The sequence below is a fragment of the Panthera uncia genome (assembly GCF_023721935.1).
Source record: "Panthera uncia isolate 11264 chromosome B3 unlocalized genomic scaffold, Puncia_PCG_1.0 HiC_scaffold_1, whole genome shotgun sequence".
In the NCBI taxonomy this organism is placed as follows: domain Eukaryota; kingdom Metazoa; phylum Chordata; class Mammalia; order Carnivora; family Felidae; genus Panthera; species Panthera uncia.
The window spans coordinates 16315657-16328615 of record NW_026057582.1 but is presented as its reverse complement, the minus strand read 5'-3'; positions in this window follow the sequence as shown (position 1 = coordinate 16328615).

Below are 12959 nucleotides of genomic sequence, written 5' to 3'. Positions count from 1 at the left end.
GAGAGGCATTCTTTGGTGGAAACATCTGGAGAATACTTGTTTTCTCTTTTCGTTCACTATGATTTCAAAGACCTAATGCAGCTCTTGTTTTCTGTATATCCATCTTTGAATGGCATGAGAGCTATTCAGCATTTTTTAGTATATGAGCGATGGAATGTCCTTGCTTCTCTTTAGTGTTTATGTGAAAATGAAAAGCTTCTCTTCGTAAACTTCATCTCCTAAGATAAGGCTGTTATGCCTAATAATCATCAATTCACATTGGCCATCCTTTGGACTTTCTCCAGTTTGAATTTTTCAGTTCTCTGACATAGCCTTTTAGACAGGTATAGGTGTTCACTATCCAATATGAACCCCTCCTGGTGTCCTATCTCTGCTCCCAATTATAATGCTTTCATTCGCATCATAGGATAGTGTGCTCACCTCCATCCATTCTAATTTTTAATTTGTGTTGCATATAAAGAGCATATAATTTGTGTTGCATATAACCTGGAGGAACGAGAAAAAGGTAAGCTTACATTTTGCATCCCCTCCTATTGATTTATTTATTTGTATCAGTGTAGTATCGCCATGCTTATTTTATAATTGGGCTCCATTACAATGCTACATTATTTCCTTTGTTGCTCAAATTATTCTAGCTTTGTCCTTTGGGAGCTCTTTCTATGAGGTTTCTATGTGCCTTTAATAAGCCCCCAATCTTTTGTTTATTTGAATACCTCCTTACTTTCTGGCCCTACAAGATTCCTGAGGCTCATTTTGTATATTTCCAGCCTGAGCCCTGGAATCAGCCATTTCCCTAGAGAACCCTGGTTTCTTTTATCGGAAAATGCTATTTAGAATCAAGATACAGGTGCTAAGTATGATCTTTCTTTAAAACCAACAAACGAATGAACAAAACCTGTAATAATGAACTGATGCTTACTTTCACAAATATCTGAAATTCAAGTTTGTTTATGCTCATTGTTTTGCTTTTGGGCAAAACCAGTCAATATTATATCTCACAGAATAAAAATGATGAGACGTCTAGCTTCTAGTTTAATGTTTTTCAGTAGTATTTGATATTTTACGACTTCATCTAATTCAATTGTTAGCTTTTCATATTGTGACAATTTATTTGAACAAAATAACAAATTTAAAATGTTTACACAGACTGAAATTAAAGAGAGTCTGCATGTTAACTTTAAGGGCGCCTGGGTGGCTCAGTCATTTAAGCGTCCAACTTCATCTTAGGTCATGATCTCGCGATTCGTGAGTTTGAGCTCTGTGTTGGGTTCTGTGCTGACCGTTCAGAGCCTGGAGTCTGCTTCTGATTCTGTGTCACCCTCTCTCTGTCCCTCCCCTGCTCACACTCTGCCTCTTTCTCTCTCTCTCTATCAAAAATAAATTATTTTTATTAATATAAATATATTTAATTAATTATATTAAATATATTAAATTAAATATAAATTATTTTTAAAATAATAATAAAATTATAAACCAAGAGATGATATAATTTTATTTGTGAAATATATGTCTTTAAAATATCTTTCTTTCTTAGATTTTAAATAAAAGATTAGAAACAGAAGCCTTGAACTGGTAAGAGAGAGGCTAGTTTTGTTATTGTTGTTGCTCTTTTTAATTTAGGCACTTATAGCCTGAGAAGTATGTCACAAAATAATATAACTCAGCATATTTGGTGTCTCTTATAAAGCCAATAACAGGCTTGGGTGGCTAAGTCGGTTAAGGGTCCAACTTTGGCTCAGGTCATGATCTCCCGGTTTGTGGGTTTGAGCCCCGCGTCTTGATAGCTCTGAGCCTGGAGCCTGCTTCGGATTCTATGTCTCCCTCTCTCTCTGCCCCTCCCCCGCTCACTCTCTGTCTCTGTCTCTCTGTCTCTCTCTCAAAAGTAAATAAACTTTTTTTAAAAAGCCGATAACAAAATCAGCAATGCCATTAAACAATAAGCCATAGTTTCTGGAGCAGACAATTGAAGTGGAATCAGTAGAGGGATAAATACTTTCACATGAACTTGAAGAGAATACAAAACACAAAATTCTAAGGAAAACTATACTGTGTTTGGAACCTGGATATATGGATTCAATTCTGAACCCACAGGCAGCTGTCTGTGTAACCTTGGGCTAGTTAACAGATCTGACCTACAGTTTTCTTATTGAAAACTGAAGGGAATTTCCCACTGAGCTTATTTTCCAGCATTCTTGGGAGATCAAATAACATAATGCACATGAGGGCTATTTTTAAATTGCAAAATGCTATGTAAATCACTTTTGTTAGTCTTAATGAATATGCATCATGACATTGTAAATAGGAGCTGGAATTCTTGGACTGAAAGGAAAAGCATAGATAATGAAGTGATTTTAATGGGCTGCCCTACGAAACCCAAAGCTCATCTCTGTAATCCTAACAGCTAGCAGGGTACAACATTGATCCCAGTTAGTAAATGCTTGAATAAATGTGAAGAACATCAAAAACTCTGACTCTTCTCTCTCTGTTTCTACTGCCAGTGGTCTGGTTCAGCATGACCAACTTTGATGGCCTTTGGATCAACCAGCTTCTCTTTGTATTCTAACCAATTAGCCTAAATAGTACTGCAGGAAGTTACCCTTCTAAAGCCCGGTATCGTCATGGCATTCCACTGATCTGCAATAACCAATGTCTCCTCATTGCTATAGAAAAAATTATACATTTCTCAATATGACATTAAAGCCTCCAACTGACCTTTCCATATCTATTTCCACTATTCCATCACACAAAAGTTATTTATGCCTCAACTAAAATGGAGTGCTTTTTTTGATAAATATATGCTACTTTTTCCTGCTTCTACTTAAGAATGATAGATAGTACTTATCACAAGAAAGTGACAAGTGTGTCTTTACCTCTTGCTAAATAGTATTACATTGACAACCCTACATAAAGGAAAAGGAAAGGAAGTTTGAGTAAATACAAATTACTAACACTTGTGTTCAGCAGATGAAAACTACGCAGAAGGAAGAAAAGACCATGAATAATCATAGATAAATTAATGGTTTAGAGTATCAGGCTTATTGGGAATTTAAAGAAAAGGATTGCCAAATAGTGAGAGGAAGTTTTGAAGAATAAGCAGGACTTGAGATGGCTCTTGAACGATGACAAGAACATATGTCTATGCTGTCTGCACATAAGGGAACATTCTCATTCAGGAGAAAAAATGGAAACTACCTGATGAGTGCAAATATTGTGGTCATGACTATCCCATAGTCTTACATTGATTTATTCTTTTATTTATTCATTAATTCAGCAAATATTTATTGAGTACCTACTTTGTGCCAGACCCTTTTCTATCCACTAGAGATAAAACAGCAAACAAACAAGCCCCAGGTCTCTAAGAACTTCCATTTTAGTGGGAGCAGACTGACCAAAACAAACAAATAAATGAATGTACTATGTTAGGGAGCAAGAATGAAGAAAAATAAGGCTGAGGGTGGTGATGGACAGTCATGGGGTAGGATAGTAGCTGTTTTATACGGGAGGGTCAGAAAAGACTTCCCTGGTGAGTGTGTGCCTGGACAGACCTGTGTACTTGAGGGCGTGAGTCATGCGCACACCCAGGAAAAGGCCAGTCTAGAAGAGAGGAAGTGCCAAAGCACAAAGGCAGGAGCATGCTTGAAGACTTCTGGAACAATCACAGGCCTTTGTAACAGTCGTAGAGAGAGCCAGGGCAAAGAGGGTTGGGAGACGAGGTCAGAGAGGTAGCTGTGAACACAATCATCCGGGGCCTTAAGGTCAGCAGATGGACTTTGGATGCTATTTTGGGAAAGACAGGATGTTAGTAATTATCTGTGGGCAGACAAGTAACTCGATCTTACCTGAGTCTAAATCAATCCTTCTGGCGGCTGCTGAGAATAGACCTTGAGAGAAATCAGAAGGAAAGTGGGAGGCTGAGGAGGCTAGAGTCACATTCAGGTGAGGGAACCCAGGGTTGACCCAGGGCAACACAGCAGATTTGCTGAGGCTTGCCCTCCTTGGTTTCCTGCTGCCTTTGGAAGAGCATACCTCCTTGACTTGTCCTCAAGGCCAGCATGGTGCTGATCTCTCCTTTGGTCACCAACTGCATTTGCCTCTTTTTTGCCTTCTTTCCACCATTTTTGACTCTAGTTTTTCTGCCCCGTCTTTCTTTCAATGCAGAATCTTTGTACAGATTATTTCTGCTGCCATAAATATTTTTTTTCCTATCCTTATTCACCTAGTTGATTAGTCTCACCTTTTACATTTTACTTCTTCAGAGAAGTTCTGTCAATTAAACTCATAGGGTCAAATTCTCTCAGTAGAGGCTCTTGTCACATGCTGTATTTGCACACCAAAGCAGTGGCTGTGAGTGTAAATTTACTCACAATTTAGTGTAATTATGTGACTTTTTGGTTATTATCTGTCTATCCCATCAGAGTGTGGGTGCAGTGAGGGAAAAAAATCAGGTGGGTTTCTTTGCTTGTTGTGACCCATGTCAGAGCCTAATATAGTGTTTTTATTTGTTGAGAAAGAAGAAATGAACTTCGTGTAGGTAGCTGAACCGAAGTTTACACAAACAGACCTGTATTTGGCATGAGAATCCATGGGTTAAGATCAGATTTTCATGTCAAAACTGAAGGACTTTCGTTTGTCCATATATAAAATTCATAGTTTGGGGGTCACTGGGATAATCGACTATAGGTTTTCCTCAGGCTTTAAAATTTAACACAAGTAAGTATTCTTATGGACAGCATTAATTTGCTCTTCGGGGTATAGCATTTGTGATATTTGCATAATGCCAAGAAATTAACTGCAATTACATTTTTGCTTTCAGATTAAGACAAGTGAGTCTGAAAAACTGTTAAGTATGCACAATAGTAGAAGAGGTCACCTGTTAAAATGGACATGAACTCTAGAGCGAATTAAGATAGGAAAGCTTGAGAGATGAATCTCATGAACATTTCCATAGCTCTACAAACAGGCAGAGGAGACTGGTGCCTCCGTGTGGTAACTTGAGGGATGTGTGCTCAGCACCAGGATGCAGTGGCCTAAAAACTGTTGTTAGTGGATGGGGCCTCGGGAATATCCATGAGTTAAACAGGTTTCTCAGTAGCCCCGAGACAGGAGGCTAGATCACTCTCTTGTAGCTAATTTGGTACCCAGGTAAGAGGTCAGTGTAGGGGCTTAACATCCATCCATTTCCTTTTTTTTTCCAATATATGAAATTTATTGTCAAATTGGTTTCCATACAACACCCAGTGCTCATCCCAAAAGGTGCCCTCCTCAATACCCATCACGCACCTTCCCCTCCCTCCCACCCCCCATCAACCCTCAGTTTGTTCTCAGTTTTTAACAGTCTCTTATGCTTTGGCTCTCTCCCACTCTAACCTCTTTTTTTTCCCTTCCCCTCCCCCATGGGTTTCTGTTAAGTTTCTCAGGATCCACATAAGAGTGAACACATATGGTATCTGTCTTTCTCTGTATGGCTTATTTCACTTAGCATCACACTCTCCAGTTCCATCCACGTTGCTACAAAGGGCCATATTTCATTCTTTCTCATTGCCACGTAGTACTGCATTGTATACATAAACCACAATTTCTTTATCCATTCATCAGTTGATGGACATTTAGGCTCTTTCCACAATTTGGCTATTGTTGAGAGTGCTGCTATAAACATTGGGGTACAAGTGCTCCTATGCATCAGTACTCCTGTATCCCTTGGGTAAATTCCTAGCAGTGCTATTGCTGGGTCATAGGGTAGGTCTATTTTTAATTTTCTGAGGCACCTCCACACTGCTTTCCAGAGTGGCTGCACCAGTTTGCATTCCCACCAACAGTGCAAGAGGGTTCCCGTTTCTCCACATCCTCTCCAGCATCTATAGTCTCCTGATTTGTTCATTTTGGCCACTCTGACTGGCGTGAGGTGATATCTGAGTGTGGTTTTGATTTGTATTTCCCTGATGAGGAGCGACGTTGAGCATCTTTTCATGTGCCTGTTGGCCATTTGGATGTCTTCTTTAGAGAAGTGTCAACATCCATCCATTTCCAAAGCAAAGGAAGTATCCACCTAGTTGCCATTAAACATATCAGAAGCATCCCCAAAATATTCAAGAGAAGGAAAACAAGGGGAAGACAAACATACTGTAGGTAATTGTCAGATTAACCTGCTTAAAACTACACATTGTGTTTGTGTGTGTTTGGGAGGGAGAGTGATAATGCTGAACACGGGAGCAAACCAGTATTTTCTCTGAACCAAAATTTGACAAGTGTCAGGACAATGAGAGTAACAAGAAGAAAAGTGTTTGAGAAGACACACACGTTGATTCTTTTATCTTTCTGTCCGAGGAAGGAAAATAAAATTTTGATTGACACAGTAATTTATACTCTAGCAACCTTAGGTAGAAACAAAACATTCCCTCTCTCATACAGACCTAAAAATTCCTGTCTCATCCACGTCCATTCCTCCTCGTACTACCAGAAGAACTCACTGGAAACACCTGTAATATGACAGCATGTTCTCTCATTTTGAGAAATAATCAATGAAGTTGTCTGAAGATAGACAAGGAAGTGGCGTCAGGATAATTAAACACACACATTCATCATGTGTCACACTTGAGAGGTAAGCTGTGTATAGAATATGGGGGTATAATATTTCTGAGTGCTACATTAAAAATGTGATAGTTTTATGAGCAGCACCAAGTCTGGCCTGGGAGTAAGAAAATCTATTTATGCCTCAGCGATGGCAAACTGTCTATTTAATGAAAAGTCTACAAAACAAAACCAATAGCTAACTATTCAGTTTATCAGCTAACAGTCTTAAGGAGACAGATCACGTCTTACCTTGGACTCTGTCATAAGTAGCAACAGCTTTTAAAGAAGTAAGTCCATCCACTCACATGGCTTGAATTGGATTTCATTTTTCTATTTGTTCCAATGCCCAGCCTTCATAACTAGCCACTGTTGGAAATTCGGGAGCATAAACCTCAGAATCAATATCGGTGACATTATTTATATCCAGAGAAAAGAAACGCCTTTGAATAGTGCACACCCTTATGAACTGCCTTCCGTTTCTTTTTTTTTTCCCCCTCTGTCTTCAAATGACAGAATTATTTCAATTCTACCAAATTTCCTGGGTAACAAAAATTCAATGAAATTCTCCATCTGGCAGGATAACATTTTGAACCATTAAGCAACAAACCATTTTTAGTTTCCAAGCATGTACTATTTATTCTTGTCATTGATACTTTGCTATTGATAATGATAGCATTAGCCACATGAAACTTAATATCATCCAGTACAATAAGGCATAGTTAGGGAAGGAAATGACTTTAGCGAGGGGCCAAGAAGGGCTTCCTCTGTTTCTTTATAAGCCAGAATCAAGCACATGGCACACATATTATTGACTCTAGTTCAGGAGGCATTTACCATTTTTTAAGACTGTCTTTTTTTTAACAGTAGAGCAGTTTTGGGTTTGCAGAAAATTGAAGGGGACATACAGAGATTTCCCATATATGTTCTGCCTCCATACATGCAGTGCCTGCCCCATCATCTGACCAGAGTGGTAGATGTTTTACAATTGGTAAACCTACATTGATACTTCATACTTACTCAAAGTTCAGAGTTTACTGTAGGGTTCACTCTTGGTATACATTCTATGGGTTTGGACAAATGTATAACGACATATTCCCACCCCGATGATACTTTGGTGTGATTTTTCACTGCTCTAAAAATATTCTGTGCTTCACCTATTCACCACCACCCACCCCTGCCCCCCGCCACGTCTGACAACTACTGATCTCTCCAATGTCTGCATAGTTTTGCCTTTTCCAGAAGGCCACAGAGTTGAAATCATACTGTATGTTGCCAACCTTCAGACAGGCGTCTTTCACTTACTCATATGCATTTAAGCTTCCTCCACGTCTTTTCATAGCTTGATAGCTCATTTCTCCTCACATGGTTAACATTTCATTGTCCGGATACACAACCGTTTAATTTATTCCCTCACCTACCGAAAGACATCTTGGTAGCTTCCAAGCTTTGGCAATTACGAATAAAACTGCTGTAAACAAACATCCACGTGCAGGTTTTTGTATGGCTATAAATTTTCAGCTTCATTGTGTTTGGACAAATGTATAATGTATACATTTATACTTGTATAAATACAGAGGAGGACAATTGCTGGGTCCTATGATAAGTATATGTTACGTTTTGTAAGACATTGCCCAACTATTTTCCAAAGTGCCTGTAGCACTTTGCGTTCCCACCAGCAATGAAAGAGTCGTTCCTGTTCTACATCTTTGTTAGCATTTGGCATTGTCAATAGTTCAGGTTGGGACCGTTCTAAAAGGTGTATAGCAGGATATCATTGTTCTAATTGGCATTTCCCTCATGAAATATGGTGTTGACCATATTTTCATGAGTATTTGCCCATCTGTATATCCTCTGTGGTGAGGCATCCATTGAGATATTTGTCCTATATTTGGATGAGGTTGTTTGCTTTCTTACTGTTGAGTTTTAAGAGGTTTTGTTTTTTGTTTGGGTGTATTTTGCACAGTGGTTCTTTATCAGATGTCTCTTTTGCAAGTGTTTCCTCCCAGTCTGGGGATTGTCTTCTCATTCCTTTTACATCGTATGTAGGAAAGCAACTTCACTTGAAGGAATGCTAATGTAAATAGTAATGTGTTTTTAATTTCAAATTCTATTTGTTTATTGCTGGTATATAGAAAATGTACTTTTGTACATTAACTTTGTATCTTACAATCTTGATATAACTGCTTATAAGTTCCAGGAGGATTTTTTTTTGTTGGTGGTTCTTTTACATTTTCTATATAGATACTCAAGTCATCTGTAAACAAAGAAACAAAGGAACTTTTATTTCTTTTTTCCCAATCTGCATGTTTTTTATTGCATTTTCTTGTGTTATTATATTAGTCAGATCTTTCAGTACGATGTTGAAAATAAGAGGGAAGAGGGGACACTTCTGCCTTGTACCTGATCTTACTGAGAAAGCATCTAGTTTCTCACTATTAAGTTTAATTTTTTTTTAATCTTTATTTTTGAGAGAGAGACAGAGTGTGAACAGAGGAGGAGCAGAGAAAGAGGGAGACACAGAATCCGAAGCAGGCTCCAGGCCCCGAGCTGTCGGCACAGAGCCCGACGTGGAGCTCGAACTCACAAACCGTGAGATAATGTCCTCAGCCAGTCAGGTGCTCAACCAACTGGAGCCACCCAGGCGCCCCAACTCTCACTATTAAGTTTAATTGTAACTGGGATTTTTGTAGATATTCTTTGTCAAGTTGAAGAAGTTTCTCTTTATTCCTAGATTACTGAGAGTTTTTATCATTAGTGAGTGTTAGATTTTGTCAAATGCTTTTTTTTTTTTTGCATTTATTGCTATGATCGTGTGATTTTTCATTTTTTAGTTAGCTGATGCAATGAATTACATTAATTGGTTTTTGGATGTTAAACTAGCCTTACATACCTGAAATAAATTCCACTTGGTCGTGGTATACAATTCTTTTTTAAATTGTTGGATTAAATTTACTAATATTTTGTTGAAGATTTTTACACCTATGTTCATGAGAGATATCAGTTTGTAGCTTAATGCTGGATCCATAGAATTTTGAGTTAGGAACTATTCTGTCTGATTCTATCTTCTGAAAAATAGTGTAGAAAATTGGTATGGTTTCTTCCTTAAATGTGTGGTAGTATTCAATAGTCAACCCATCCAGTTCTGGTTGGTGCTTCCCATTTCAGAAAATTATTAGTTATTGATTCAATTTAATAGTTTTAGGTCTATTCAGATTGTCTATTTCTTCTTGTGTGCATTTTAGCAAATTGTGTCTTTCAAGGAATTGTCTGTTTCATCTAGGTTATCAAATTTGTGGGCATAGAGTTGCTGATTCTATTCCCTTATTAGCCTTGAATGTTTATAGGATTTATTGTGATGTCCCTTTTTATTTCTGATATCAGTAATTTGTGTTCTCTCTCTCTTTTTTCTTAGTTAACCTGGCCAAAGGCTTACCAATTTTATTGATCTTTTCAAATAACCAGATTCTGGTTTTACTGATTTTCTCTTTTGATTTCCTGTTTTCAACTTTATTGATTTCTGTTTTAATGACTATTCTCTTTTTTCTCCTCTTTACTTTGAATTTAACTTGCTGCTTTTTTTCTAGTTATCCAAGATGAAAACTTAGATTTTTTTTGATCCTTCTTCTGTCATAATATTTGCATTCAATGCTATAAATTTCCCTCTAGGCACTGTTTTTGCTACCTTGCACAGATTTTGCTAAGTTGTGTTTTCATTTTTATTTAGTTTATAATATTTTGAATTTTTGTGAGATTTCTTCTCTGCCCCCATGAATTATTTAGAAGTATGTTACTTAATCTCCACATATTTTGCGATTTTCCAGCGATCTTTGTGATATGATTTCTTTCCTTGGTAGTCAGAGACTACAATGTCTGAAGGACATTATATGATTTCTTTCTCTCTTTTGCTTTTCTTGTTATTATAATTTTTAATTTGTTAAGATGTGTTTTATGGCCCAGAATGTGGTCTGTCTTGGTGAAAGTCCCCTGTGTCTTTGAGAAGAATGTGTATTCTGCTGTTGTTGAATGAAATATCTATAGATGTGCATTATTTTTTTAAAAAAATGTTTATTTATTTTGAGAGATAGAGTGCATGTGTGTGGGAGTGGGGAAGGAGGAAAAAGAGAGAGAAAGAGAATTCCAAGCAGGCTCTGTGCTGTCAGCACAGAGCCCAACACAGGGCTCAAACCCACAAATCATGAGATCATGACCTGAGCTGAAATCAAGAGTCAGACACTTAACCAACTGAGGCAACCAGGTGCCCCTACAGAGGTGCATTATATCCAGTTGATTGTTGGTATTGTTAAGTTCAACTGTGTCCTTACTGGTTTTCTGCCTGTTAGATTTATCTACTCTCTGAGAGTGCAGTTTTGAATTTTTCATAGTTTATGTATTATTTATGGCTGCTTTATACTACAATGGCAGAATTGAATAGTTTTAATAGGAACAGTATGAAGTCTAAAATATTTAATATCTGGTCTTTTGCATAAAAAGTTTTTAGACATTTATCCTATTTTTTTGTTTTTTATTTACTTATTTTTTAAATTTTTAAAATTTTTTTTATTTACTTAAATTAACACCATTATTTCCTACTAACTTCTTATATTAAATACTAAACTCATTAATTTTAAATATTTTTTGTAAGGCATATTTTATAGTTATAAATGTCCCAGTGAGTATTATTTAGCTGGGGCTAAATATGTAATGTTTTCATTGTCATATCCTTTTATGTACACTTTATAATTTTGATAATTATTTCTTCTTCGATGTAGAGGCTACTAACAAATCTTCTCTCATTGATCAGCTTATTGGAGAATTGGTTATACTTTTATTAATGATTTCTAAATTTACTACTTCCTAACTAGAGATTATGACCTATAGGATATTGATTCACTGGCATTTGTTGAAATTGTTTTGTGGCCTTTTCCATGATTGACTTATACATATTTCATGAGGCCTGAAAGAAAAATACATTCCTTTAATATCGAACATCAGATTCTGTACACATTCACTCAATGAAGCGTTTTTCCCTAGGTGTTATCAATTTTTGAGAAAATTGTTTTAAAATCTAGCCCTATCATTGTGTATTTAGAAAATGACTTTGTAACTTCAACTTTTTGTCTTATTTACATTTTGGCTTATATTTTAGGTAAAAACATATTTAGTCTTTTGTATCTTATGTTGAATTATTTCATTCTCCTTAATTAATGAACTCCTTTACCATATTATCTTTCCTCAAGATCTATTGTGTCAAAAATTAAAATTAATACAACAGCTCGCAGTTATTATTCTATAAATATTCAATAATTTCCTAACTTTTCTTTAATCTTTCTCTTTCCTTATGTTTAGATGGATCTTTCATTATTAACAGACCTGGACTTTGTTATTTTCTTGAATTGAAGAAGTTTTGTCTTTGAAATGTGTTTATTGACAGTGTGCTTGGCAGTTGGGATATTTTCGTACCATTTTATTTCATGTTTTACATTTTCCATGCTTTTTCTTTGATTCATGTATATGTGACTATATATGTACATATGTTCAAATGTTCATATATATTGTAAGTATATGCGTATACATACGAATATATATTTTCCCTAACTTAATAACGTTAATTAAATTCTCAAGTTTGGTTTACACTCCCACTAGATACTATGTGTATATAGTTCACATTTTATTAGTTGTGTTTAAATTTTTAACAAGAACAATATTTGTTTAACGTCTCTTCTCCCCACCTAAACAAGAATTGTAGATTGATTTAATCTATTCAACTCTGACTCATCTTCCTTCATGATGAATGTGTTTCAAATATGGGTTACCGAATTTGGCTTTCCAGTGTAAACATTATCATTAGTGTCATCATCAATGATTACTTAGAACTACCTAAACATTTGCCAACAATTTTCTCAAAATTGCTGTTTGCATGCCAATCCTTCCATACTTCATTCTTTTAATATAAGTGGAAATTTCAGAATTATTTTTTCTAATTAGTTTTTATTTTGTATTCACAACAAGAATTTAACGGGGCACAGAAACAGAGGTAAATAGATATTCTCTCTCAGCACTTAAAAATGCCATTCCGTTATTATCTGGCCTTTATTATTTTTGATGAGCCATTTCCTTTCATCGAAATTCATGTGGTGTTTGTTTGCTTTTAACAGATAAACTTTCATGTTTAGATTATTTAACTATTTTTAGTGATTTTTGTATTCTATATTCCCATATGGTTTGTGTAAAAATGCACTATTACTATTTATCCTGCTTTGTGGTTGGTGTCATTCCTTAGTGTTTTTTTTAATATAATTTATTGTCAAATTAGTTTCCATACAACACTCAGTGCTCATCCCAACAAGTGCCTTCCTCCATGCCCATCATGCATTTTCCCCTCTCCCCAT